We start from the raw sequence: 26,230 nt of genomic DNA on the forward strand, positions 1-26,230 counted from the left end.
GATGGAAACAACTACCATGTTTTTTTAAAATAAATTTATTTATTTTTATTTATTTAGTTAGTTAGTTTTGGCTGTGTTGGGTCTTTGTTGCTGTGCACGCGTTTTCTCTAGTTGCGGCAAGTGGGGGCTACTCTTCATTGCGATGCACGGGCTTCTCACAGCAGTGGCTTCTCTTGTTGCAGAGCATGGCCTCTAGAGTGCACGGGCTTCAGCAGATGCGGTGCATGGGCTCAGCAGTTGTGGCTCATGGGCTCTAGAGCGCAGACTCAGTAGTTGAGGCGCACAGGCTTAGTTGCTCTGCAGCATGTGAGATCTTCCCGGAGCAGGGATCGAACCCATGTCCCCTGCAATGGCAGGTGGATTCTTTACCACTGCGCCACCAGGGAAGCCCATACCATGTTTTTTGTTTGTTTGTTTAATAAATGTATTTATTCATTCATTCATTCATTCATTTATGGCTGTGTTGGGTCTTCGCTGCTGTGCACAGGCTTTCTCTAGTTGCAGTGAGCGGGGGCTACTCTTCCTTGCAGTGCGAGGGCTCACTGTCATGGCTTCTCTTGTTGCAGAGCATGGGCCCCAGGTGCACAGGCTTCAGTAGCTGTGGCAGGTGGGCTCAGTAGTTGTGGCTTGCAGGCTCTAGAGCTCAGGCTCAGTAGTTGTGGCACACGGGCCCAGTTGCTCCGCGGCATGAGGGATCCTCCCAGGCCAGGGCTCGAATCCGTGTCCCCTGCATTGGCAGGCAGATTCCTAACCACTGCGCCACCAGGGAAGCCCATGTGGTTTTTTTTGGGGGGGTGATGAAAATGTTCTAAATCCAGGTTGTGGGAAAATTTGTGGTGTGTGGATTACGTGTCAATAATACTGGTTTTTTTAAAAAACGACTACACACTTATTAGGATGGCTCAAATAAAAATTGCTGACAGACAATATCAAATGCTGACAAATATGAGGAGCAACTGGCTCTCACACATTGCTGGGAATGCACAATGGTACATCCAGAGTCTGGTAGATTCTAATGACCGATATGAGAAAAGAATAAAAAAGAGTGGATATATGCATATGTATAACTGATTCACTTTGCTGTACAGCAGAAACTAACACAACATTGTAAATCAACTAGACTCCAATAAAATTTTTTTTTAAAAGTCTGGTAGAGTCTAATAAATGTAAACATACACTTACCATACAACCCAACAAGTGCACTCCTGAGCATTTGTCCTAGAGAAATGAAACCTACATTCACATAAAACCTGCACATGAATATAGCAGCTCTATTCATAAACACCAAAAACTGAAAACAAACCAAATGTCCCTCAATGGGTAAATTTGTATAAACTGTGGTACATCCACTTCTGGAATACTATCCAGCAGTAAAAAGGAACAAATTCTTGATACATGCAACAATCTGAATGAACCTCAAAGGCATTATGCTGAGTGAAAGAAGCCAGTCTCAAAATGATTCTACTTATAAAATATTCTTGAAAAGACAAAACTACATCACTGGATGCCAGAGGACTAAGTATAAAGAGATATAACACAAGTTTTCTAGGATGATGGAACTGTTCTGTATCCTGACTGTGGTAGTTGTTACATGAATCAATATATGTATGAAAATTCACAGAACTATACACCAGAAACAAGTCAATTTTACTGTATAACAATTTTTAAAACAAAAAAAATTTTTTAATCAAGAGAAATTTGAGGGGAAACATGGGGGGAGGAGAAGACAGATAACAGGAGAAGACCAAGAAGAGGAGAGCCTGTGACTCTAAATCTTCCAATTAATGTTTCTGATTAACATTATTTAGTGGTGATAGATTCAGTGGTGATAGGAAGACATGAAGTAAATAATGGGTTTTACTGAGAAAAGTAGAGAAATGATCCTAGAAAAATGATCCCCGTATTTTCCATTTTATGAACATTTAAATGCAATATAAATTCATTTAAATACAAACAAAGCAAACATAACTCATTTAATGAAGCAAAGAGGAATGCTCTTAGGGACACAATTAACTCTAGTCCATTTCATTTTATAGTTATACAGGAATGATTCCTCTAGTACATTCGTTTGTTTGGGGGGTTGCATAATGTATATTGCATGAGAGAAAAGCAGTGATCACTAAGAAATCACCCTGAAATTGCAAAGCTTTTTGACAAAATTTAGTACTATACATACTTTACATTTAACTTACCAACATCTGACATGTGTCAGAATCCAATAGGTGACAAATGACTCAACTTCGTTCAAAAATTACATGAACAATTTAGAATTCAATTGTACAAAAACAACATAACTACTTCTCTGAAAACTTCCCCAAGCACATATTAGATACAAGATAGAATTCACCAATCTAAAGTTAACATGATAGGGCTTCCCTGGTGGCGCAGTAGTTGAGAGTCCGCCTGCCGATGCAGGGGACACGGGTTCGTGCCCCGGTCTGGCCGCTGAGCCTGAGCGTCTGGAGCCTGTGCTCCGCAACGGGAGATGCCACAACAGTGAGAAGCCCGCGTACCGCAAAAAAAAAAAAAAAAAAAGTTAACATGATAGACCTTTAAGTTACTATAGCAGCAACCAACAGTATCTGATAACTTCCCATTTAAATACCCCAAATTCCCAGTAAAATAAAGACAAAAATTAGAAATATATTATGAATGTATTTCCTTGTCCAGAAACATACTTGTAAATCATTTTCACGACTGCATAATACTCTACTGAAAAGGCTTTACCAATGTTTATTTGGCCAATTCTGTATTATTACTTACTTGTTTCTAAATTTTTGTGATAAATATTCTTGCATGTACAAACATCTTTGCACACATGATTATTTTCTACTCTGAATTTTTAAAAGGGGAATTGCTAGGTCAAAGGGTGTGTGATGTGCTTGATTTCAAAGCATTTAATACATATTTGATTTACCTCTTTCTCATACCCTACATCCAAATCTGCCAAAAATTCTACCGGCTCTTTCTTCAAAATGTAGTCAGAATCCCACCACGTCTCAACACTTCCACTAGGACTGCCAGATTCTCTCACCAGGATTTCTGAAAGGTATCTTTTTACTTCTTCTCCTGCCCCCTAGAGTCTATTCTCAACTCAACAGCCAAAGAGATTTTTTTCAAAACTTAAGTCAGAACACGTCATTTCTCTGTTCAAAGCCTGGTATTATTTTTCAAAATGGTCTTGAAAAGGCTTATTTTAAGGCATCCAACACTAAATTTCTCTGTCTCTTTCTACTGATTCTGTCAATAGGCATCAAAAGCAGCACTGATTGAAGTCAGGCTAATATATCATTAACCCAAAACAGTAGTTTGTTGTTCAAAGTGAAATAATTGAGAAGGTACCTCTTCACATTAGAGGTTTAATAAGGACTCAAATGAAGGCAACTTCCTCTTAACTAAGGGACAATTTAGGGAAAAAGAAAACCCTGCCATACATCCCATCATACTTGAGAGCTGTGTCAATTAACATAATTTGAGGTAATTTTTTTAAGCCTTCATTCCTGTTGCATTTTAAATTAAACACTGAGACTTCCCTGATGGCGCAGGGTTAAGAATCCCGCTGCCAATGTAGCGGACGCAGGTTCGAGCCCTGGTCTGGGAAGATCTCACATGCCACAGAGCAACTGAGCCCATGCGCCACGACTACTGAGCCTGCGCTCTAGAGCCCACGAGTCACAGCTACTCAGCCCATGTGCCACAACTACTGAAGCCCGCGCACCTAGAGCCCACGCTCCGCAACGAGAAGCCACCACAAGGAGAAGCCCACGTACCGCAATGAAGAGTAGCCCCCACTCGCTGCAACTAGAGAAAGCCCGCACGCAGCAACGAAGACCCAACGCAGCCAAAAATAAACAAATAAATAAATTTATTTTAAAAATAAATTAATTAAACACTGTCTCCCCCAACACACTTAGGGGAAAAAAGTATGTTCTATCTTCCCTTCAAGATGTTTGAAAGCAAATAAGACAGTGGTCAAAGGCCTTGTAAGGGATACTAAAAAGGAAAAGAAGAGGATTCTTGGCTTCCCCAGAAACATTCTCATTACTTTTCATTCATTCATTCAGCCTGCACCAGGTCTTAGTTGCGGCACATGGGATCTTCATTGCGGCATGCGGAATCTTCACTACAGCATGAGAGCTTCTTAGTTGCAGCATGCAGACTCTTTTTATTTATTTATTTATTTATGGCTGTGTTGGGTCTTCGTTTCTGTGCGAGGGCTTTCTCTAGTTGTGGCAAGCGGGGACCACTCTTCATCGTGGTGCGCGGGCCTGTCACTATCGCGGCCTCTCCCGTTGTGGAGCACAGGCTCCAGACGCGCAGGCTCAGTAGTTGTGGCTCACGGGCCTAGCCGCTCCGCGGCATGCGGGATCCTCCCAGACCAGGGCTCGAACTCGTGTCCCCTGAATCGGCAGGCAGACTCCCAACCACCGCGCCACCAGGGAAGCCCGCATGCAGACTCTTAGTTGTGGCATGCGAACTCTTCAGTCCTGCAGCATGCATGCGGAATCCAGTTCACTGACCAGGGTCTGAACCCAGCCCCTTGCATTGGGAGCAGAGTCTTACCCACTGGACCACCAGGAAGTCCCTCATTACTTTTTCACTAAGTATATGAAGCCTAATTTTCTGTCTTTAGACGTTTCTTAACTTGAAGAATCATAGAGCATGACTGCTAAAAGGGGCCTTTACGTCATTTGGTCCAACGCTCTCATTTTACAGACACAGAAACTGAGGCCCAAGTAGCACATTCTCCTCACCACCTCTCTAAATCTTACCTCCTCTTCAAAGGTCACTCTTCATTTTACTGTGTGTATTTTACTTACTCCCAAAGATTTTAAACTCCTGAAGCTCAGAGACCTTGTCTATGTTCCGTCCCCTACCACAGCATGCTTAACAGAGCACCAAGTCACAGTGTACACCGAGTCTTCAAAATGTAAAAGTAAACTAATCAAACTGGGAAGAAAATGTCTATGGAAGAGAGATGCTGTAGAGCTTGAGGTCTCTACTCAGGCCTCAATACTGATTCTTCTCAAATTCTTGAAAAAAGTAGTCCTATAATTTAAGAAGAAAGTACAGTAAAAGCTTGTCTGACCATTACCCTTATATATTTGACCACTGTCCACATGCGCACGCACGAATACACACACACACACACACACACCGGCCTCTTTCCAATATCTTAAAGTCCAGGCCACTGTATTTTCAGACAAGTAGTATCAATATTTTCTCAACTGGGACGTTTACAAAGCTGAAGCTGTGCTAGAAGGAAACACTAGAAAGTTCAGTCTCATTTTTATCTCCAGGAGAAGGAAAAAGCACTGAAACACAGCAATAAACATATCTGGAAAATTACTATTAATAAGACTGTTCTTTCCCAGCAAGCCAAATGAAAGACTCCCAGAAATAATGCTCTAGAGAAGAAGAGAATGATGACATTATACTTCCATGCTTAGATCTTTGTAAATTTTATAAAGATTTCTAATCAAAAACAGTGTCAGTCAACAAACATGGGGGTGTAAGAGGTTGGTAGTCAGCAGACCATTTTCAACACTCAACGCATATACACAGGCCCAGGCACATGCACTCATGATCACATTCCTTACACCCTGCTTTTATAGTAGGAAAGTAGCCATGTGCTACGTACAAAGAGATGCTGGGTAAATTTCCCAGCAAAAGGTAAATTATAGGAATGTAACAATCCCCTAAATGCTTTCTTTCGTTTATTAATCATTAGCTCCTTGCTTCTCATGCTTATTCATGCCAACCAACGTGGCAAATGGCAACACCCAGTGACACTTTGCCTTCTGTCTAAAGTCCAATTTATAGCTGGTTTCTCTATTTGCTTCCAGCTTTTTTGCAAAAGGAAAAATAACTGTATCGTGTGCTTGAACTTGCCAATTAATAAGTGTCCAGGGTTTAATTTGAATGACAGCTTTGCATTCAGCAGAAACTTCAAATAAACCCACTGTTGTAAAACCAATCCTTATGTCAGCTCACGGTCAGAGTACCAACATGGGAACATCTTTTCCTAGCCACACCCTGGGGGCTGGCACTAAAACCATTGACAACAAATGTAAGAAAAATACAGTACACACAGCTGACGATCTTTGGGAGTCTGTGGGACCCATCTTCCTAAAGGAGCAGTGTACTGGAATTTTGTTTCCAATAAACCCCATGGTCAGGAGGGAAAAGAGCTGGTCAAATACTAAGAACTGGACCTAATGCCTAGGACACAAATAGAGACAAGAGCACAAGTTAAACTCAAGCACAACATTTTTAAAAGTTCAAATTAAATGAAATGATGTCTGGGAATTACTTCAAAAATATCTGAAGGCAGATGTGGCGTGGGGAGGAAGGGTTTATATGAAATCAGATGACTATGAGTTAGTAACTGTTGAAGCTGAGCAATGAGTACTTGAGGGCTCAGTGTAATTTTATGTTTTTGCATATGTTTGAAAATTTTCATAATACAGAGTTAAATGAAATAAAACAAAATAAAAAGTTTAAGTTACTAAGTTCTAACCTTCTCAGACCTATAAATCAGAGGGCCATTGTAGGCTAACCATTCCTATTCTAGATTCTTCACTCATGTTTGTCGTCTGTTTAAATCATCCATGGGAGGGAGCACAAAGAAAAGAAAAAACAAATTTGCTCAAATCATATACTCTCATTCAGTCATTCAATTATGCAATTTTTCCACCAACCTCCTAAGTTTTAGAATTAAAAGTAACTAGAATAGGTAAAGGAGAAAAGAAGATGGCATTGAAATAATGTAAAGGCAGCCTAGTATATTAGCCAGAAGACGTGGGCTCTAGTCTCAAAACCGTTTTTTCTTAGCCATATGGAACTAGATAAATCACTGAGCATCAAGTCTCTCATTCATAAAACAGGAATAATGATAATCAAGCTCTTTTCCACATGTAATCAGAGTAGAAATTACAAGAAGACTGGAGAGAAAATGCAAAGATAAAGGAATGTCTGCAAGTTCTCTTTGCTTTCACAGTGCGGCTGTGGCCATCAGGTGGATAACGTGTGAAAGGACTTTTAAAGAACACGGGCCTGTGGCACCCTTCATACACTGGCTCCTGCTCTTCCACCAACTTCACCCCTTGGCACTCCTCCCATGAAGCCTGCCCCCTTCAGGACCAGCCCTCATTCAAACCAGGCGCCTTCACACACACCTGGCCTCTGCTCATGCTGCTGCCTCCTGTATCAAGCCCCTTTCTCTCTCTTATACACGCCTCCTCAGGCACTTTACTCATCCCCCTCACCCCCCAAATCAATTTTTCCCTCTTCTGTAACCTCAGCACTTGGTAAAAACACATCGGCTTGCATGTTCATGCACTGTATTGTGGTTAGTGTACCCCACTAAACTATAAGCTCCTTTAAAGCACAAATTTAAAAAAATAAGAAAAGCACAAATTAAAACCCATTCATCATTCATGCAGTGGGTGCGTTATTATCAAATAAAATATAAAGCAAGGAATTTATAGATGAATCAGCACCTAGTGAAATCTCTCTTAAATCTCCTTAACATGCCTACAGAGTCATCTGAAACAAATAATACCAAAAATGAAAAAGGAACTACAAACAAAACCAAAGTAATCTGGAGGACATGACAAAATTTTGCAATCCCAGTCATTATTCCAACAGGATTTTTAAATTGAATCTACAAAATTCATAGCAGATGGGAAAAATAGCTTTTCCGAGACTTTGGAAAGAGCCAAACAGATATTAAGGTATTAACAAAAATATTTTAACTGTTATGATACTAATAGTAATCGGTGGCACAAAATAGAAAGCCCAGGAAAAAAAACCAGCCTCATCTATGTTCACAAATTTAATATGTATCAGAAGCAAACATCACAAAACAGTCACAAAACATTAATTTATGGTATTGGGTTCCCTCATCCACACTCCTACACTCATCCTGCTTCATCTATGGCTACCCCCTACTTATTTTCTGATGCCTCACAAATTTACCTGCAACCAAAACTATGCTAAATCCCAAAGGCCAAGGGACAAATTCTATCTGAATGTTCCACTGGGCCTGTCAAATTCAAAGAACACCAAATGGAACATATCTTCCCTAGTAAATCAATCCTCCTCTTCATTTTCCTCTACTGGTAAATGAACCACTTCCTCCCAAATGCTTAAGCTAAAAATCTGGGAGCATTTATGTAGTTTCTCCCTTAACCTCTCCATACACAACAGGTCTAAGTCCTGTCAACTCTTCCTCCTTCATAGCTCTTGAATCAATTCTCCTCCCTTTTCTTCCTCTGCTGGTATGGCTTTAATTCTCATCCTCATCTTATTCTCAAGGATAACTCCACAGCCTACTGACTGGTACTTTCTGACTTCCTTTAATCAGTTCATTCACTATCCTGTTTCAGGAGTGATCTTTTTTTTTTTTTAATTTATTTTATTTATTGATTTTTGGCTGCGTTGGGTCTTCGTTGCTGCGCGCGGCTCTCTCTAGTTGCGGCGAGCAGGGGCTACTCTTCGTTGCGGTGCGCGGGCTCCTCAGTGCAGTGGCTTTTCTTGTTGTGGAGCACAGGCTCTAGGCGCGTGGCCTTCAGTAGTTGTGGCATGTGGGCTCAGTAGTTGTGGCTCTCCGGCTCTAGAGCTCAGGCTTAGTAGTTGTGGAGCACTGGCTCAGCTGCTCTGCGGCACGTGGGATCTTCCCGGACCAGGGATTGAACCTGTGTCCGCTGCACTGGCAGGCGGATTGTTAACCACTACACCACCAGGGAAGCCCCCAAGAGTGATCCATCTAAAATGTAAATATACTTATGACACTCCCCTTCTTAAAACCCTTCAATGACTTTCTACTTCTTTCAAAAAAATCCTTACCATGAGGCCTTTCATGATACAGCCCTTGCCTGCCCCTCAGCCTCTTATTACTCCTCATCATCAACTCCCCTACACACACACACACACACACACACTCACTCACTCAAAGCTGCCTTCATCTTCAACAATGTGCAGCATCTCTTACTCACAACTCCCTTTCATCCTTCAATATTAGGTTTCAATACTATCTCTTCTAGGAAGCTTTCCTGACAGCTCTCTGTCTCATATGACGCAGTTGTCCTTCCTAGTGCTCTTGTACTTACCCATATCTTATTTCTTCTAATTTGTCTGTTTTTTTCAGTAGATTGTGAACTCCTTGAAAGTAAGGACTTTTGAATGAGTTAATGGATTCTTGATTGCCAATAAGTTAATGTAACTAGATTCTATGAGTGTAATTTGTTGTGAGTTCTTGGAAGGTACTGACTATATCTTATCCTTTTCGGTTTTCCCCATAGCATATAACATAAAATGCTACATGCATATTGAGCACTCAGTAAATATGCAATGAGTGACCCCACTAAAACTTTCTTTCTCACTAAAATCCCAGACAGCTAACTCTTTCCTATAATTAGAATACTGGTCTTTCCTCCTGATTCCAGTGTTAAAATATGGATCGACTATATTCAGGAAGACTAAAGTACAAAGTTCACCTCTTGTTTTTCCCCCCTCTGGCCCTTGCTCTTCGAATCCACCTTCTTTATTGATCAGTCTATTTCATCTGCCTCTATCATTTTACACTCTCATTAATGAATAAATCAGAATCTTATTTTTTTTGTACTCCCTTAGACTCACTGCAACAAACCAGAAGTTAAAGTTACATTTCTGTCCTAGAATCATTTTACACATGAAGAAAGTGAAGCTCAAAAAGAATAAGTAACTTACTTAAGGTATCAATACTTGGCAAATTGTTGACCAAGTTGCAAACCAGGTCTGACTCTAAAAGTATGATGATTATTCCATGGTTGATTCCCAGACATTAGGCTTGGCATGAACAAAAAGCGGTGTAGGCAACATATGGTGCAAATGAAGCGAATTTAAGACTCTGATAGTGTTATAAGGTTTTCATTAGCATATGGTTTAAAAAATGTACCTAGCTTTTGTTTTTTAATAAATTTATTTATTTATTTATTTTTAAATTTATGGCTGCGTTGGGTCTTCGTTGCTGTGTGTGAGCTTTCTCTAGTTGCAGTGAGCGGGGGCTACTCTTCGTTATGGTGCACAGGCTTCTCATTGCAGTGGTTTCTCTTTGTTGTGGAGCATAGGCTCTAGGTGTGCAGGCTTTGGTAGTTGTGGCACGTGAGCTCAGTAGTTGTGGCTCACAGGCTCTAGAGCACAGGCTCAGTAGTTGTGGTGCACGGGCTTCGTTGCTCCGCAGCATGTGGGATCTTCCCGGACCAGGGCTCAAACCCATGTCCGCTGCATTGGCAGCCAGATTCTTAACCACTGCATCACCAGGTAAGTCCCTGTGGATTTTTGAATTATCCTATTTCGATCATCTTAGATCTAATTAGAATGATAGATGAAAACTCTAAATCCGCGTATGCATTCTGCTTTATTTGCATAAATGAACAGCATGCATTTTTGCACACTTTCTGCAAGTCCCTGATGATTTTATCTAGATAGCATTAAGAACGGAGAGCTACAAAAAAAAAGAAAAAAAAAAGAATGGAGAGCTAGATCTGGTCCTAAGAGATAATAGACATACACGGAAGCTAAAATCTAGCATGTCAAGAAGTAGCTCTACATTTCCTGTGATTTTTAGCAGTTTAGTTTTGCTTCAGCACAGTCACTCTCACATGTAAATAAGTTCCCACTTCTGTCGTGAGAAATTATGCCTCTGACACAAAGTTACTCAGTGCTGGAATTCTGTGATCTTCTCTATAAAAATCTGGGTATCAAATCTTTGATCAGAAACCACTATTATAACAATCTATGGGAAAAGCTGAATTTTGCCTCTATAGTCTCACCTTCCTGCACCTTACCAAGGATTATATAGTATAGTGTGTGTACAACTATGTATTGTTATATTTTTCCAGAGTAGACATTTTCCTTCAGTTCAAAAATAAATGAACAAAATGCAATTCCCAGTAAAATACCTAAAATGTGGAGCATTCTTGCTAAGAAACCTTACACTTACACTTGAATTAAACAAACATTTACTGAGCACATAAGTAAGTATGATTCATCATTTGGCTTCAAAGAACTAGCAACTCAGCAGGGGAAAAAGACAATAAACTATGTATGCCTACTATACACACACACACACACACACACACACACACACACACACACACACATATACACACATGATGAAAGTATAAGATCATACAAAAGGTATGAAAAAGAATACAAGTTTTCCAATAAAGGATCACATCCATGGGCTCATAAAAAGCTAAATGAAGACAATGACATCAGAATGAATCTTAGAAGGTAAGCAGGACTCCAGCTGTGGGACTGAGGGAAGAAAGAGTATTTTGAGCAGAGAAAATAAGGTAATAAGAAGCCTCAAAGTGGAAGAGTATAGCATGCATTCAGAAAATATTAAGTAATCAGTTTAACCAGAGTGTATGGGAACAAAAGCAAAGAAAACTGGAAAAACAAAAATGTATTATCTCAAAGTTGTCAATAACCTTAAAAACATGTGCTAAAATCTACTGCATGAAACTCTTCTACTACATAAATGTAAGAAAAGGCTGAAGGAAACACATCCAGCATGGCAGAGCAGGACCTCTAAAAGTCTGATCTTCCATAAAATTAATGAGAACACTGACACAAATGGTCAAAATCAACTTTTTCAGAAATCTGAAAACCAAAGGCTTGCAACAATCTAAAAAACATTTAGTCATGAAAAGCAGCTGGATTTCAGCAAGCAGAGCAAGCTTTATGGCATTTCAATTTGTCCTATTTCCCTCCTCTCAGCTCCGTGGAAGCCTGGGAGATCAACAACCTGCAAACATGGTAGGTGTGAATAACAGCAGTCCAGTAGCCACTCAAGGGAGCAGAAGAGGTTAGGCGCTCGCTCTGAAACCACAACTCCAAAGAATTGTATTACTTAACCAGTCTAGCAGTTCACTGGAAAAACTCCATTCTCAGGGCTTATCTTTATTGGACCTGAATCAGAGCACCCTCAATGTAAACAATTCTATCCCCAGGGCTTTTGTTAAAATAACCAGAGACAATTTTTTAATGCCATAGCTGTCTGCAGTGGCAATAACAATTGGGGCAAACAATATATTGATCAAAAAACTTAAAAGGAAAAACTGAGGAATGAGACGTAGAGGGTTTAGAAAAGCTCCAACATATTTTTAGTAATCTAGAAGGCATGCACATGCCCAGGAAAGACCTAGGAAGGCCCTATTCTCTCACCTCTGGCTGACCCTGATATTCTACACAAGCAGGAAGTAAAGGCTAAGGCACAATGCAAACTTCTGGTGCATTAAGGGAGCCACAACACACACACACACACACACACACACACACACACACACACACACACACAGAGTCCCTCAACAAGGTTGGGAGACTTATGGGTTCAAGACATAAGGAAATCTGCCCAATCATTAGCTAACCACTAAGCAAACCAAGCAGAGACTTCAGTGGTTACACAGGGCAAAGAGTACAGGGTTTACAGAATTAGTCCAAAAAAGTAACAAAACTAATAGCAACAACAACAAACCCTGGGAGAGAGGGTGATTTTCAGAGTAGCTACATTATATTATTTAAAATGTCCATTTTCAGCAAAAACTATGAGACACACAAAGAAACAAGAGAGTATGACCCAAACACAGGGGAAAAAAGGGCAGTCAACAGAGACTATCCTTAAGGAAGCTCAGATGTTGGACTTACTAGACAAGGACTTTAAATCAGCTTTTGTAACTATGTTCAAAGAACTAAAGGAGGACTTCCCTGGTGGCGCAGTGGTTGAGAGTCTGCCTGCTGATGCAGGGACACGGGTTCATGCCCCAGTCCAGGAAGATCCCACATGCCGTGGAGCGGCTGGGCCTGTTAGCCATGGCCACTGAGCCTGCGCGTCCGGAGCCTGTGCTCCGCAACAGGAGAGGCCACAACAGTGAGAGGCCCGCGTACCGCAAAAAAAGAAAAAGAACTAAAGGAGATCACGTCTGAAGAATTTAAAGGAATTATGAGAATTTCTCACCAAATAGGGAGTATCAATAGAGATAAAAATTATTCTTTAAAAAAAGAACCAAGCAGAAATTCTGGAGTTAAAGTATAATAATTAAAATGAAAAATTCACTAGAGGGGCTCAACAGCAGATTTAAGCTAGCTGAGGAATCTGCAGACTTAAAGAGAGATTGATTTTCTAGTCTGAAAAACAGAAAGAAGAATGAACAAAAGTGAATTCAGCCTCAGATCTCTGGGATATCATCAAGCACACCAAAATATGCAGAAGTCCCAAAGGGAGACAAAAAGAGGAAAAAATCAAGAGTTACATAAATAAATGGCTAAAAACACCCTAAATTCAGTGAAAAACATTAATCTTAACAACTGAGGAACTAGATAAACACCAAGTACGATAAATCAAAGAGATATACAGCTAGACACATTATAATCAAACTGTCAGAAGCCAAAAACAGAGGTTATTGAAGGTACCAAGAAAAAAGCGACTCATCACATTCAAAATCCTCAATAAGATGAAAAGCTGACTTCTCATCAAAACCACAGAGGCCAGAGACAGTGGGATAACATATTCGCAGTGCTAAAAGAAAAGGAAAAAGACTATCAATCAAGAATTCTAAATCCAGCAAAACTATCCTTCAAAAATGAAGGAGAGGGACTTCCCTGGTGGTGCAGTGGCTAGGAATCCACCTGCCAATGCAGGGGACATGGGTTCAATCCGTGGTCTGGGAAGATCCCACATGTCATGGAGCAAATAAGCCTGTGTGCCACAACTACTTAGCCTGCACTCTAGAGCCCGCATGCCACAACTACTGAAGCCCGTGCACCTAGAGCCTGCACTCCGCAGCCAGAGAAGCCACCACGAGGAGAAGCCTGCGCACGGCAACGAAGAGTAGCTCCCACTTGCCACATCTAGAGAAAGCCCGCGCACAGAACGAAGATCCAACACAGCCAAAAAATAAATTAATTAAAATTTTTAAAAAATCTAAAAGATAAATAAACAAATAATTTAAAAACTAACTATCTCTTTTAAAAAAAAAAAGAAGAAAGAGAAGTTAAGATATCCCCAGTAAACAAAACTGAAAGAATTCATCGCTGGAAGGGCTGCTGTACAAGAAATAAAGGGAGTCCTTAATGATGAAATAAAAAGACGCTAGACAGTAACCCAAATCCACATGAAGAAATAAGCACTAATAAAGATAACTACACAGATAAATACAAAAGGCAGTATAAAGATATTTTTGTTCATAACTCTTTTCCTACATGAATTAAATGACAACTGCATAAAGCAATAATTAAATAACTGTTGATGGGATTTTATTATAAAATATGCAGTTTGAATGACAATAAGAACACAAAGAAGGAGGATATGAACAGAACTCTATCAAAACAAAGTTTTTGCATACTATTGAAATTAAGTTGGTATTAATCCAAAATAGATTGCTCTAAGATACTAACTGTAATCACCAGGAAAATAAAGAAAATTATAATAAAAGAAATAACAAGCTAATTAAAACATATCCTAGAAAATATTTAATACAAAAAAGGCAGTAATGGAGGAATAAAGAAACTAAAAAGACATAAAACATATAGAAAACAAATAGCAAAATGGAAAACATAAATCCTAATATACCAGTAATTACATTAAATGTAAATCGATTACACACTCAAGAGGTGAGGATTGGCAGAAGGGACCAAAACGAAAACAAAAAACAATTTAAAAAAATCCAAATATATGATTTCTACAAGACATACTTTAGACTCAAAGACTAAGTGGGCTGAAAGCAAAAGGAGAGAAAAATACACACACATAAACAGTAGCCAAAAGACTCTGGAGTAGCTATACCAGCATCAGATACAATGCACTGCAAGATAAAAATTGTTACTAAAGACAAGGAACATTTCTGTAATTACAAGAGGACAAATCTATCAAGAAGATATAACAATTATAAACATATATGCCCCTAATAACAGAACCCCCAAATATACGAAGCAACATCTGACAGAATTGAAAGAAGAAATAGACAATTCAACGGTAACAGTGGGAGGCTTCAATACTCTACTTTCAATATGGATAACACAACCACACAAAAGATCAGCAAGGAACCAGAAGACTCGAACAACACTACAAACCAACAAAATCTAGCAAACATCTATAAAACAGTCCAAGCAACAATAGCAGAATATAGGTTGTTTTCAAGTGCACAGGTAACATTCTCTAAAACAGGCCATAAAAGAAGTCTCCGTAAATTTAAAGGATTGAAATCACACAAAGTATATTCTCCAACAACAATGGAATGAAATTAGAAAACAATAACGGGAAAATAATTTAAGAAATTTACAAAGATGTGAAAATAAACACCACTCCCCTAAATAACCAATGAGCCAAAAAATCATATGGGAAGTTAGAAGATATTTTGGGGGACATCCCTGGTGGTCCAGTGGTAAAGAATCCGCCTCCCAACACAGGGGACACAGGTTCAATCCCTGGTCAGGGAACTAAGATCCCACATGCCATGGGGCAACTAAGCCCACATGTCACAACTACTGAGCTCATGCACCTCAAGGAGAGAGCCTGCACGCCACAAAACTAAAGAGCCCACGTGCCCTGGAGCCTGCATGCCACAACTAGAGAGAAGCCTGCTAGAGAAGACCGTGCACCACAACTAGAGAGAAGCCAACGCGCCACAACGAAAGACCCCGAATGCCTCAATGAAGATCCTGCATGCTGCAACTAAGACCCAACACAGCCAAAACAAAGAAAAATACTTTGCGATAGAAACCAAAACTTATGGGACGTGACAAAAGCAGCAAGAGCCATGCTATGAGAAAATTTATCGCTGTAAACACCTGTATTTAAAAAAAAGATCTCAAGTCAACATGTTACACACCTTAAACTTACACAATGTTATATGTCAATTATATCTGAATTAAAGATTTTTTTTAATTTTAAAAATTAAAAAGATCTCAAATCAACAACCAAACTGTACGCTTTAAGAAACTAGAAAAGGAAGAACAAACTAAACCCAAAGCCAGCAGACAGAAGGAAATAATTCGTGAAATAAATACAATAGAGAATAAAAGAATAGAGAAAATCAACAAAACAAAAAGTCGGTTCTTTGAAAAGATCAACAGAATTGACGATCATTTAGTTAGAGTGAACAAGAACAAAAGAGAGAAGACCCAAATTACTGAAATTACTACCAACTTTACATAAATAAGAATGATTAAAAAGGCTTGCATGGAATACTATAAAAATTGTAATATAAAAAATTACAAAACCTAGGTGAAATGGACAAATCCCCAGAAGACACAAACTGCTCAAATCAACTCACAAAGAAGTAATTTGAATAAAGCTATAACAAGTAAAGAAATTGAATAAATAATCAAAAACATCCCACAAAGAAAAGCCCAGGATCAGATGGCTTCACAGGTGAATTCTATGAAACATTAAGAATGAACACCAGGGCTTCCCTGGTGGCACAGTGATTGAGAGTCCGCCTGCCGATGCAGGGGACATGGGGTTGTGCCCCGGTCCGGGAGGATCCCACATGCCGCAGAGCGGCCGGGCCCGTGAGCCATGGCCGCTGGGCCTGCGCGTCCGGAGCCTGTGCTCCGCAACGGGAGAGGCCACAACAGTGAGAGGCCCGCGTACCGCAAAAAAAAAAGAATGAACACCAACCCTTAACAAACTCTTCCAAAATACAGAAGAGATGGGAACACTTCCCAACTCATCCTATGAAGCCAATTTTCCTGATTTCAAAACCAGACGAAGACAATACAAGAAAACTATAAATAAACATTTATTATATAAATGCAAAAATCCTCAACAAAATAGCAGCAAACCAAATCCAACAACATATATAGAGAATCACACATCATGACCAAATGTGGTGTATTCCATGCATGCAAAGTTGTTTCAACATATGAAAATCAATTAATGTCATACACAAGAACAAAAGAGCAAAAACCACATGATCTCAAATAGGCACTGAAAAAAGCATTGGACAAAATCCAACACTCTTTCATGATAAACACAATGAATAAACTAGAAATAGAGAACATCATCAACTTGAAAAAGGACATCTAAGAAAACCCACAGCTAACTTCACATTTAACGATTCCCCCTAATATCAGGAACACGACAGGATGTACACTCTCACCATTTCTATTCAGTATTATACAGGAGATTCTAGCCAGGGCAGTGAGACAAGAAAAAGAAAAGAAAAACAATCCAGATTGGAAGGAAGAAGTAAGACTATCTCTCTTCAGAGATTATACATCATGTATATATAAAATCCTAATAAGTCACTAAAAAACTATCAGAACTATTAAATTAATTTGGTATGGTTTTAAGGTACATGACTAATATAAAGAATTCAATTATATTTCTATATACTATCAATAACAATCCAAAAACAAAATTGAGAAAAGAATTCCACTTACAATAGCACCAAAAGAATAAAATATTGGGCTTCCCTGGTGGCACAGTGGTTGAGAGTCCGCCTGCTGATGCGGGGGACACGGGTTCGTGCCCCGGTCCGGGAGGATCCCACATGCCACAGAGCGGTTGGGCCCGTGAGCCATGGCCGCTGAGCCTGTGCATCTGGAGCCTGTGCTCTGCAACGGGAGAGGCCACAACAGTAAGAGGCCCATGTACCGCAAAAAAAAAAAAAAAGAATAAAATATTAAGAAATACATTTAACCAAAAAATGCAAAACTTGTACACTGAAAACTAGAAAACACTATTGAAGTAAATTAAAGAAGATCTAAATAAGTGAAAAGTCATTACATGCTCATGGATTGGAAGAATAATACAGTTAAGATGGCAATATTCCCCAAACTGATCTACAAGTTCAATGCAATCTCTATCAAAATTCCAACCAGACAAGAGTGCCAAGACAATTCAAAGGGAGAAAGAATAGTATTTTCAACATATGGTGCTAAGACAACTGCATATCTAGAGCAAAAAATGAGGTTGGACCCTATCTCACACCACACACAAAATTCACAAAAGTGGATTAAAGATCTAAATGTAAGAGCTGAAACTATAAAACTCTTGGAAGAAAACATCGGAGTAAGCTTTCATGACCTTGAATCAGGCAATGGTTTCTTAAATATGAAACATAAAGCGCAAGCAACAAAAGAAAAAAAGAAGACAAACTTGACTTAATCAAAATTAAAAACCTTTGTGCCATCAAGAAAGTGATAAGAGGGCTTCCCTGGTGGCACAGTGGTTAAGAATCCACTTAACCACTGCCAATGCAGCGGACATGGGTTCGAGCCCTGGTCTGGGAAGATCCCACATGCCGCGGAGCAACTAAGCCCATGCGCCACAACTACTGAGCCTGCGCTCTAGAGCCCACGAACAACAACTACTGAGCCCACTGTGCCACAACTACTGAAGCCTGAGTGCCTAGAGCCCATGCTCTGCAACAAGAGAAGCCACCGCAATGAGAAGCCCAAGCACTGCAATGAAGAGCAGCCCCCGCTCGCCGCAACTAGGGAAAGCCCGCGCGCAGCAACAAAGACCCAACACAGCCAAAAGTAAACGAGTAAAATAAATAAATTTTAAAAAAGAAAGAAAGAAAGTGAAAAGACACCTACAGAACAGGAGATTTGTATCTGCAAATCATATCTGATAAGGGTCTAGTATCCAGAATATATAAAGAAATCTTACAACTCAACAACAGAAGGACAAATAACTCAATTTAAAAATGGACAAAGGAACAGAGATTCCTCCAAAGATATACAAATAGCCAAAAAGCACATGAAAAGATGCTGAACATCATTAGCCATCAGGGAAATGCAATCCAAACCACAATGAGATATTACTTCATACCCATTCGGATAGCTAAAATATGAAGGTCAGATAATAACAAGTCTTGGCAACGAGGTGGAAAAATTGGAACCCTCATTTCTTGCTAATAGAAATGTAAAATAGAGTAGCCATTTTGGAAAACAATCTGGTAGTTCCTCAAGATATTAGACCTACAGTTCTAGAGTTACCACATGACCCAGCAATTCCACCCATAGGTATATATCCAAGAGAAATGAAACATGTCCACGCAAAAACTTGTACACAGATGTTCACAGAGGCATTAGACATAACAGCCAAAATGTAAAAACAACCCAAACACCCATCAACTGATTAATATATAAATGTGGTCTATGCATAAAATAGAATATTATTCAGCAAGAAAAAGAAATAAAATATTGATACATTCTACAACATGGAAGAACCTTGAAAACATGCAAAGTGAAAGAAACCAGTAACAAAGGACTACATATTGTATGATTACATTTATATGAAATGTCCTGAATAAGCAAATCTATACAGAGAGAAAACAGAGTAGCAGTTGCCTAGGGATGGAGGGGATGACAAGTGGGAGAGTTGGAGGTGACAGGTAAGGAGTGTGCAGTTTCTTGAAAATGTCCTAAAATTGACTGTAGTAAGGGTTGCACAACCCTGTAAATATACTAAAAAAAATTTACACCTTAAATGGGTGAATGTATGGTATGTGAATTATAGCTCAATAAAGCTGCTACCAAAAAAAGAAAGTAGCCTGGGCCCTACGCATTAAACTTTTTAGGGTGACTGCCTACTAAAATAGAAGGCATTTTTTTATTGAAGTGTAACTGACTTACAATTTATATTAATTTCAGGTGTACAACATAGTGAGTCAATATTTTTATACATTACAAAATGATCACTACCATAAGTCTAGTTGCCATCTGTCAACATACAAAGTTATTACAATATTATTGACTATATTCCCTATGCTGTATATTACACCCCCAAGAGTTATTTATTTTATAACTGGAAGTTTATAACTTTTAATCTCTCTCACCTATAAAATAAAAGATTTAAATAGGTTCCAGAGTCTCCTAACAAAATATCAAAACTGTCCAGGACACAATCAAAAGTCACTCATCACACCAAGAACCAGGAAAATCACAACTTGAATGAATAAAGACATTAACATAGACTAACACCAAGATGAATCAGATGTTGGAATTATCTGACAAGAATTTTATAGCAGTCATCATGCTTTAATGAGCAATGAGACATATTCTTGAAACAAATGACAAAATAGAAAATATTATCAAAGAAAGAGAAGATAAACAGAAAAAAATCAAATGGAAGTTACAGAACTGAAAAATACAATAACAAAACAAAACCTCACTGGATGGGCTCAACAGCAGAATGAATATGACAGAAGAAAGAAGGAGCAAACTTGAAACTAGAAGTAGAACATTAAGAATTACCCAATCCGAGCACCAGAGGAAAAAAAAAAAGAATGCCTCATGCCCTGTAGGACAGTAACAAAAGACCTAACATTTGTATCATCAGAGTCACAGAAAGAAAAGAGAGTGGGGCTGAAAAGTTATTCTAAGAAATGGCTGAAAATATCCCAAATTTGGCAAATGACATTAACTCACAGTTCAAGAAGCTAACAGAATTCCAAATAGGATATACCCAAAAAAATCCATGCTAAGACGTACCATGATTAAACTTCTGAAAACTGAAGGCAAAGAAAAAGTCTTTAAAGCAGCCAGGAAGAGAGGATACATTAGCTATAGGGAAACACAAATCCCAATGACAGAAGATTTCTCATCTGAAATCATGGATATCTGAAGGAAGTGGCATTTTTCAAATGCTGAAAGTAAAGACCTGTCAACCACAAATTCTATAAAGAGACATAGCTGACAGAGTCTTAAGAAAACTAAAAAAACAGGGAATCCATTGGTTTCCAGTGGTCCAGTGGTTAGGACTCAGCGCTCCCACTGCCAGGGGCCAGGGTTCGACCCCTGGTCGGGGAACTAAGACCCCAAGAGATGCCCGGCATGGCCAAAAAAAAAAAAAAACTAAAAACTAAAAAACGGCAAACTACTCTACAGTTTACATCTTAGCTCTGAGGAATTATAAAATATGCTGATATTAATATATGAGCAATTACAAGTTTTTCCTATAACAGTAATTAAATATTTGAGAATTACAGATTTTCCCCCCCTCACCATCACCAATGCTATTCACATAGGTAGATGGCTTTAATCCTACTTCCTTAATTCTCTTAGTTAAAAAGAAAGCTCTGGCTTCCCTGGTGGCGCAGTGGTTGAGAGTCCGCCTGCCGATGCAGGGGACACGGGTTCGTGCCCCGGTCCGGGAAGATCCCACATGCCGCGGAGCAGCTAGGCCCATGAGCCATGACCGCTGAGCCTGCGCGTCCATCCAGCCACAACAGTGAGAGGCCCGCGTACCGCCAAAAAAAAAAAGAAAGTTCTGCCACTGTTCAAGATCTTTATCAATTGGACAGTTTTTGTTCTAAAGATTCCAAAGCTTATAAGCCTAAAATCAGAGCTATTTGTTTAAAAAAGATATATCTGCTTCAACCATATGAAATAAAATCTATTTTAAATAGTATCTGCTACAGAGGAAGCCTGAATGAACCTCTATAATACTGTCGTAGTTTAACCATCTTAAAAGCCAAAGCATAAGAGCAAATGTTTCTCTCAATGCACTCTAATTTATAGAGTGTGTGTGTTTTTAAAACAAGAATGACTGTGCAGGTAGGACTAGTGACCTGTTAAGCAGCCAAAAAAGAAACAGCTGGTCAGCTTGTAAAACCGTGAATTCAGGGATCTGTTTTACATTATTTACCAACTGATTCATTCAGCCAATTTTTATCATTTCTAAAATATACCAAGTATTGTGCTAAATTGTGAACAGAATTGTGAACAGAAAGTAAAACCCTAAGGAATACCACATTAATCTGAGGGAAAGCATATCAAGGCAATGTTTTATCAAGGCAGTGATGAAAAGATAAATAAGGCACTGTGATATTGTGATATTATAAGATTTATTGTAGAATAGAACAGTGTATCAGTCTTCATCCCTGGTTCCTAGCATAGAGCTCCTAAAACCCTTAAATTTCTTGATAGGGGTGAGAGGAACATCTTTTGTTATTCATAATAGGGTCCTTTCAACCACATCTGGGAAAATGGGAGCTGGTTGCCAGAGGAATCAACCCCTGACCTCTGGAAGGGGAAAGAAGCTAATAACCAGCGGCCAGTGATTTAATCAAGTATGCCTATGTAATGAAGCCTCCATGAAAATCCTAAATAAAGGGGTTGGGAGAGCTTCCAGGCTGGTGAATACACTGAGGTGCTGGGAGGATGGCGAGCCCAGAAGAGGCATGGAAGCTCATGGAAGCTCCATGCCCCTTCCCACATACCTTGCCCTATGCATCTCTTCCATCTGGTTGTTCCTGAGTTACAGCCTTTATAATACAGTAAATGGGTAAAGGTAAGTAAAGAGCTTTCCTGAGTTCTGTGAGCCATTATAGCAAATTACTGACCTGAGGAGGGAGCTGTGGGAAGCCCCAGTTTATACCCAACTGGTCAGAAGTACAGGTCACAATCTAGGACTTGTGATTGGTCTGAATTTGGGAGGAGTCATGCAGGACTGAGTCCTTAATCTGTGGGGTCTGCACTAAATCCAGGTAGTTAGTAATAATTAAGTTGAATTGTAGAATACCCAGTTGTTGCCTGGAGAGTTGGAGAAGTATTTAATGTGAGGGGAAGACCTACACGTTTGGTATCAGAAGTGCTCCGAGCAGTATAAGAAACAGTAGTTTACCTTTAGGCATAATCCCAGACCTCAAGGAACTCCTAGTCATGACAAAAATGGGCCCATGAGAAATAATTTAAATAAAATGTGATAAGTAGTTTAATAGGTACACGTACAAAATATCAGGAAACTAGGCAACTAACCATGCCAACAAAAGTGACATTTATGCTGATTTATAAAGGATGAGTTAGATGCTATATATAGTTCCTCAGGGTTCTCACTCCCTCTTAGAGCTCTCAAGCCAGTTCTCAGCCCTAGCTGCCTGTTACTGCCACATGAGAAACTTTTTTTTTCATACACACACAGTGTATTTTATTTTTACAAGAGGAGAAACATTTTTTAAATGAAAAGGTCTGGCCCCACACCAGACCAAGAACCAGAATCTCCTGGATGCCTTGATCCCCTCATCCTTAACCTTTAAAAGCTCCCCAGGTGGTTTTAAAGTAGAGCCTGGGTTGAAAACGGCCTACTCTGTTCAGGAAAAACATAACCCAGACCTCAACCAATCTTCTGGCAATGAGGAGAGAAAGAAAAGAATTTCAGGTAGGAACAATAGGATCTATGGTAGACTTAATGATAGGAAAGAGGAGGATTCTAAGGTTTCTAGGGTGAAGACCCTAAAATAAGAAGCTTGTGGATGTGCTTGACACAGCTATGAGCAAGATGAGGGAAGAGAAAGGAAAAAATAACCAAGTTTGAAGTACCAAGTATCCAAGTATAGTTACCCAATAGACAGACGAAAATACGAAACACCTGAAAGTTCAAGAAAAATGGGGACTGAATATACATCTTTGAAAACCCAAAATATACAGGTGCTACTTAAAGCCATGAAGGGAAGTGTACTCACACAAGGAAATTAGAGGACAGAAAAAAGAACAGAAAGTAAAACCCTAAGGAATACCACATTAATCTGAGGGAAAGCATATCAAGGCAATGTTTTGTTTCTGTTTGTTTTCGTTGGTGAAAACCTGAGCATGTGTGCAGGCTGAGAAAAAGAGAGAGAATATAGAATAGGAAAGATGTTAGTCAGCCTTAGGAAGTAACACCTTCTTCCTCTGGTAAAAGGAAAGGAGATCAGATATCAGAGAGGTATAAGCACACAGAAAAATGACACACCCTTAAGAGTTCAGGGCTGATGCCCACCAATTTCTTCTGTGAAGTAGGAGACAAGCAATGTAGAGAAGTCAAGAGTAGGACAAGGAAAGGAGAACGGTAAAAACCTACGGACAGCAATTAGGTGTGGGTACGTAAAAGGAAGCTGAGGAGTAAGTCAAAGCATCTCCAGGCAGTGCAAGCGAAGTTGGGATCCAGAAGTCTAGAACAGCACCAGCAGCTGTTACACACTTTACTCCAGCCTGCTCTGGAGACCCAAGGAGCAGAAAAAGCCCACTGTTTGATTCATCCAGGCTTGGAAACCATCAGAGCAAATGTGGCAAGAATGGCTTGAGGCCAGTAACACTGCTTTTATAATTTTAAAAAGTCAAACTTATTTTACTCTTTTTAAAAATCGACTATAGTCATTTCCTCTGAGAGCCAGAAAGGGGGACGGGGGTGGCTAATTTCTCTTTCACTCTTAGAGAACTTGTCAGAACTTCCACTCCTAAGCATTTTGGTCCCTTCAACAGTTGATTCCAAGAAATCTGAACCTGATTCCTCCCGGCAGACTCAAGAAAGGATGAAAATTCACTGCAGACTGGACTATCCAGCTGGGAGATAAACATGTGAAATACTTCTTACACACAATGCTATTTCAACTAGGAGTTAGGGGCTCTTTCTTCCCTAAAAAATAAAGGTTCAGCAAACACCAGATTGGGGGGGGCGGTTTAAGGGGGCAATTACATTGCAAACATTGTTAAGAATACTTTACAAAGCCAATTATTATAAAACACCACATGGCACAAAGAGAGCAGAATTCAATTCTTCGGGATGACTGCAGTGAGTAAATAACTGACAATGTAATCTCTATCACACTTGGAGTTCACTAATTCATCCCGCCACCTCCTGTACCGCTCTTCAGGTAGCGCATCAATTCCCTTTGGATGCTGGACCTCTTGCTACCACCATGGGGAGAGTACAAAGGCCTGGAAGGAGGAAGATGGTAAGACGTGTGAGCACCTACCATGTACCAGGCCTACTGTGTGCCAGACTCTGAGCAATACACTTGACACGTTATGGGTGCAGCTCGCTGAAAGACGAACTACGGTGTTAAAACTACAGACCGGGCATTCAGGAGAGTCGCAGTGTCTGAAGGTTTCAGTGTAAAGGAAAAGAAGTGCTAGCGACGGTGGTTGATGGAAGCGAAGGGAGAAGGGGCGAGTTGGGAAAGGAAGGCAACTGGGAGCAAAAGGGCAAAACCCAGGAATACATGGCATGGGGGTGGGAGGGCGCGAGTGAAATGTCCAGAGGACACCGTATAGGAGGCAAGGATAGGGTGAGACTGAGGAAGGGAAGCCCGGGTATAGGTGAGGGCAAAAGTCCAATCCGGGGGGGCCAGGGCGTCTCATCCCCGGCAGGCGCCCCGAAGGACCGCGGGGTCTGGGAAACGATGCCAGCCCCGCGAGACAGAGGGAAAGGCGCGGAGGGGGCGGGAGAGGGCGGGAGGCCGACCACGGCGGGGGCGAGCCGGGCTAAAAGGAAGCCCGAGACAGGGAAACGCCGGCGCTGGGGGAAGGGGTGGGCGCCGGGCCGGGCCGCCGGGCTCTGCGCTGAGGGGGCGGGGCTGGACAACCGCCCGAGGGCAGAGGGGAGATGCGGCGGCCGGCGGCGACTGGGGCCGAGGGATGCCAGGACAGAGGCGGCCGGGACTCGGAGCTAGGTGAGCGGCGGCGGGAGCACAGCGGGGCCGGGGCGGCGCTCCGACCCGAGCCGCAGCGAGCGCGGCGTCCCCCTTACCTGGGATGAGTGAGGAGCCGCCGCGCCGCCTCCCCAGCATCCTCGGCTCAGCTGCTTCTCCCACCGCCCTAGGTGAGGGCCATTCCACCCACCCGGGAGCCCGCCCTCACCGCCACGCGCCAGCTGCTGCCAGCCCGGCTCGGCCGCGCGGAGCTACGCCGACGCGACCCGGGCCCGCGGCCGCCTCAGCAGCGACTCCCCCAGTCGCCGCCTTAGCGCCTGCAGCCGCCCTCCCGGACGGGCGCGGGATCACACGCGTGCGGCGATTGGTTGCCCGGCGCCCGGCCGGGGGATATGTCGGATGCTCTGATTCGTGGGCTCCGCTGGCTGCCTCCCCGCCCCGAGGGGGGCGGGGCTCGGCCTCCCTCCCGGTCTGACAGGCGCTGAGGGGCGGGGTGGGTCTGACGTCTGGGCCGCCCGGGCGTCCCTGCGTCCCTGCGCGTCCGTGTGCGCGCTCCCCGCGGGGTTCTGGGGCCGCCACCTGTGTGAGCGGGTTGTTGCCGAGCAACGGTGCGCGCGACCTAGCTGGAGGCGAGCCGGGGGCAGGTGGCTGTCCACCGTAGCCCCAACCTCCAGCGTGGGTGCCCTTCAACCTTGAAACCCTGGGACAGGACAGGAGAATGAGCTTTTCCAAGAAATCCTCTCTCTGCTTGTCCTTGCTTCAGAAACCACCTCTGTGCTGCTGCTGGCAGAGGAGCTTTCATCTCATTGAGGTGACTC

General features: G+C 41.2%; 1 protein-coding gene across 1 annotated transcript in view; it reads right to left on the bottom strand.

The window, feature by feature from the left end:
• TPST1 (tyrosylprotein sulfotransferase 1) overlaps positions 1-25,678 on the bottom strand; it is a 119,720-nt gene extending 94,042 nt beyond the window's left edge. Inside the window, exon 1 of the mRNA XM_065892688.1 lies at positions 25,511-25,678. The gene's annotated coding sequence lies outside the window, so the exon portion shown is untranslated. The remainder of the gene's footprint in view (positions 1-25,510) is intronic.
• Between the last annotated feature and the right edge of the window lie 552 nt (positions 25,679-26,230).

Source organism: Phocoena phocoena, chromosome 15, assembly GCF_963924675.1.
Source record: "Phocoena phocoena chromosome 15, mPhoPho1.1, whole genome shotgun sequence".
NCBI lineage: Eukaryota > Metazoa > Chordata > Mammalia > Artiodactyla > Phocoenidae > Phocoena > Phocoena phocoena.